Genomic DNA, 3,900 nt, shown 5'->3' on the forward strand with positions numbered 1-3,900 from the left:
CTTCCTTCAGCACCCCATGCAGAAAACTGGATTTAGTCCGAGATGACAGCCGCTGACGCCTACGGGGGAAGAGGGCATCGTAAATGCATAAAGTGGGCCAGGTGTGAGGCAGTACTGAGTAAAGAAGTGGTGACATGGAAAGGCAGTCACATTTTTATGACACATACACCACCCCTTCTTTTTTTATACAAGAGGTGATCTAGGTAAAGGAAAATGCCCAAGAACAATTGATTTAGTGGCAGTTTGTTTATTTATTTATTTTTCAAGAAAATGTGTTATTTTATTAATGCAAGCTTAAGAGCAATTATATAACATTATTTTTTTAAACTTTTAAAAAAAATTTTTATTGGAGTATAGTTGCTTTACAATGTTGTGTTAGTTTCTTCTGTACAGCAATGTGAATCAGCTACATGTACACCTATATTCCCTCCTTTTTGGATTTCCTTCCCATTTAGGTCACCACAGAGCACTAAGTAGAGTTCCCTGTGCTACACAGTAAGTTCTCATTAGTTATCTACTTTATACATTAGTGGCAGTTCAAATACAGTTCATTCCCACACTGCTGTACTTTCTATACTTTTGGAAAGAACATTTCATGGCATTACAAAAAAATATCAAATGTGTTTATTATGTTGCCACTGAAACCATGAGGTATCCAGGTTCTGGCTAAGGGTATTGGCAATAAAAACAAAACAAAACCCTTCCTCTTGGCTGTCTAGGAATTTCATGGAGTATGTAAATACCATTTCGCTCATATGTATTTATTTCCCATGCCAGGAGTTTCTCTTTGAGAGTACAGTATAAATCTCAGTGGAGAAATGTTATTTATCCATTAATGCATCTATTGAGCATCTACTCAGTCTCTCATTGTGCTAGGCTGGGGACAGAGAGATGGGTAAGATGCATCTCTGTGCCACAAAGCTCACAGTCGGAGGTGGGTAGGAGGGGGAAGAGAGGGGCGCAAACACACACAGTGCTGTGATTTTACAACAGAATTCTCTACAAGCTTCCATGAGAACTCAGGATGCGGGAGAGCAGAAAAAGTATCCCAATGGCAGCAACATTTGAGTCTTTTTTTAAAAATAAATTATTTCTTTTATTTATTTTTGGCTGCACTGGATCTTTGTTGCTGCGCGCAGGCTTTCTCTAGTTGCGGCGAGCATGCGGGCTTCTCATTGCGGTGGCTTCTCTTGTTGCGGAGCACAGGCTCTAGGCGCGCGGGCTCCACCAGTTGCTGCACGCGGGCTCAGTAGTTGTGGCGCACGGGCTTAGCGGCTCCACGGCATGTGGGATCTTCCCGGACCAGGGCTCGGACCCGTGTCCCCTGCATTGGCAGGTGGATTCTTAACCACTGCATCACAAGGAAGGTCCCATAAACGACTATATTTCTGATCCACTGGCATTTACACTCCAGTGGTATTGGGACAATAGGTAATAAACAACGAATAAAAGAAAAAAAATAAAAGGAAGATAAATCAGGGTAAGGGGATGGGCTAGAGAGTGATGGTGATGGAGACTATGTTTATAGGAAAGATGGGAAAGACCTCTCTGAGTGTGTGATTTTTGAGCAGAGACTTGAATAAAGTCAGGGATGGGGTCATGCAGATAGCTGAAGAGGCATCATTTCAGACAGAAGAAACAGCAAGTATCAACACAAAGGGCCTCAGGCTGGAATATATTTAATGTGTTGAGGAAGCAGCAAGACGCCAAAGGGGGCTAGAGTCAAGCAAGCAAGATGTCTAGTGACTGTGGTTGGAGTGGCAGCAGGTGGGCCCTTGCCCATCACGTCTCCAGATTTTGCTCCGGGTGAGAAGTAAATTGGACGGTTTTGAGTAGAGAAGGATCATGTTTTGACATCTGTGTTGGAAGGAAAACCCTAGTCATAATTCCTTTGTAATGCTTCTTTTTTTTTTTTTTTTGTAATGCTTCTTTTTTTCTTTGTAAGTTGTGGTAAAATTTACCATCTTAACCACTTTAAAGTGTACAGTTTAGTAGTGTTCAGAGTATATTCACACCGTTGTGCAACCAATATCCAGAACTTTTTCATCTTGCAAAAAGGAAACTCTACCTCTGTTCAACAACGGCTCCCTGTCCCCCCAGCCCCTAGCAACCACCATTCTACTTTCTACGCTACGAATCTGACTACGTACTTCATTAAAGAGGAGGCGTATAGGGACTTCCCTGGCGGTCCAGTGGTTAGGACTCTGTGCTTGCACTGCAGGGGGCCTGGGTTCGATCCCTGGTCAGGGAACTAAGATCCTGCAAGCCATGTGGCACGGCCCACCCCCGCAAAAGGAGGCATATAGTATTTGTCTTTTTGTGACTGGCTTATTTCTTTTAGCATAATGTCCTCAAGTTTCATCCAAGTCAGGATTTCATCCCTTTTTTAAGGCTGAATAATATTCTGTTGTATGGATATACCACATTTTGTTTATCTCCTCATCAGTTGATGGACACTCAGGACTTTCTGGCTATTGTGAATAATGCTGCAATCAATATGAGTGTACAAATATCTCTTCAGTACCCTGCTTTCAATTCCTTTGGCTATAGACCCAGAAGTGGGATTGCTGGATCAGATCGTAGTTCTATTTTTAATTTTTTCACAAATGCCATATTGTTTTCCATGGTGCTTACATCATTTTACATTCTCACCAATAGTGTACAATCTCTCCACAGCCTCGCTAACACTTGTGATTTTCTAATTTTGTTTTGTTCTGTTTATAGTGGCTATCCTAATGGGTGTGAAGGAATATTTCATTGAGGTTTTGATTTGTATTTCCCTAATGATTAGTGATGTTGAGCATCTCTGCATGTGCTTGTTGGCCAGTTGTATATCTTTGGAGAAACGAGCAATGCTTCTGTGACCTGCCAGGACACTGTCTAATATCAAGGCAGTTTAGAGCCCTCACTGCAGCAATTCTTCAGTAACATCTACTAAGCTCACAAATGCTTGGTGTGATCGGCCCATGATATATTCTCTTCCGGAGCAGACAACTTCCAGAGGAAGAACTAGAAAAGCTCACATCAAAGTGTTTAACTAGAAGCAATGAAAACTAAAAGTACAATGAAATATAATATTTTTCTACTACGTTGGCAATGGGTTAAAAAAAAAAAAAAGAATACCAGGTATTAAAAAGGATTCAGGGAAAGAGGCCCACTCATGTGTGGATTGTTGGAATGGAGACTGGTCTAACTTTTCTAGAGGGTAAGTTGGCTTTAAGTTGATGCAGGAACTTGCCTGGTGGCCCAGTGGTTAAGAATCTGCCAGCCAATGCAGGGGACACGGGTTTGAGCCCTGGTACGGGAAGATCCCAAATGCTGCAGAGAAACTAAGCTGGCGAGCCACAACTACTGAGCCCACATGCTGCAACTACTGAAGTCTGTGCGCCTAGAGCCCGTGCTCCGCAACATGAGAAGCCACCGCAATGAGAAGCCTGTGCGCCGCAACAAAGAGTAGCCCCCGCTCGCCACAACTAGAGAAAGCCCACATGCAGCAACGAAGACCCAACGCAGCCAAAAATAAAACAAATAAATACATAAATAAATAAGCTGATGCAAATTTAAACTTATCCAGAAGAAATAATGAGAGAGAAGTACAAAGATGTTCAAAATCATAGCCTTATTTAGAATACTGAAACCAGTATTAGGGGATTGATTATATAAATTATGTCCATATTAGGAAACAGTATACCATTTAAAGATAATGTTGAAGGAGATTTAAGACTTGGGGAAATGTTTACGGTATATTATTAAGTGAAAAAAGGCTCATTATTATATATGGCATATTTTTTTTGCCATTTAAAAATTTATTCACTTTTTTTCTAGGTAGCACATTTACTTGGTTCAAAAATGAAAAAGCACAAAAACATACACAAGGAAAAGTCTATTTCTTATTCCTGT

General features: G+C 41.2%; 1 non-coding gene across 1 annotated transcript; it reads left to right on the forward strand.

The window, feature by feature from the left end:
* The first annotated feature begins 2,178 nt into the window (after positions 1 to 2,178).
* Positions 2,179 to 2,251, forward strand: TRNAA-UGC (transfer RNA alanine (anticodon UGC)). The gene has a single exon. It is a non-coding gene; the product is annotated as a tRNA-Ala (tRNA).
* The last annotated feature ends 1,649 nt before the right edge of the window (positions 2,252 to 3,900 follow it).

The sequence above is a fragment of the Eubalaena glacialis genome, chromosome 2 (assembly GCF_028564815.1).
Source record: "Eubalaena glacialis isolate mEubGla1 chromosome 2, mEubGla1.1.hap2.+ XY, whole genome shotgun sequence".
Classification (NCBI taxonomy): Eukaryota; Metazoa; Chordata; class Mammalia; order Artiodactyla; family Balaenidae; genus Eubalaena; species Eubalaena glacialis.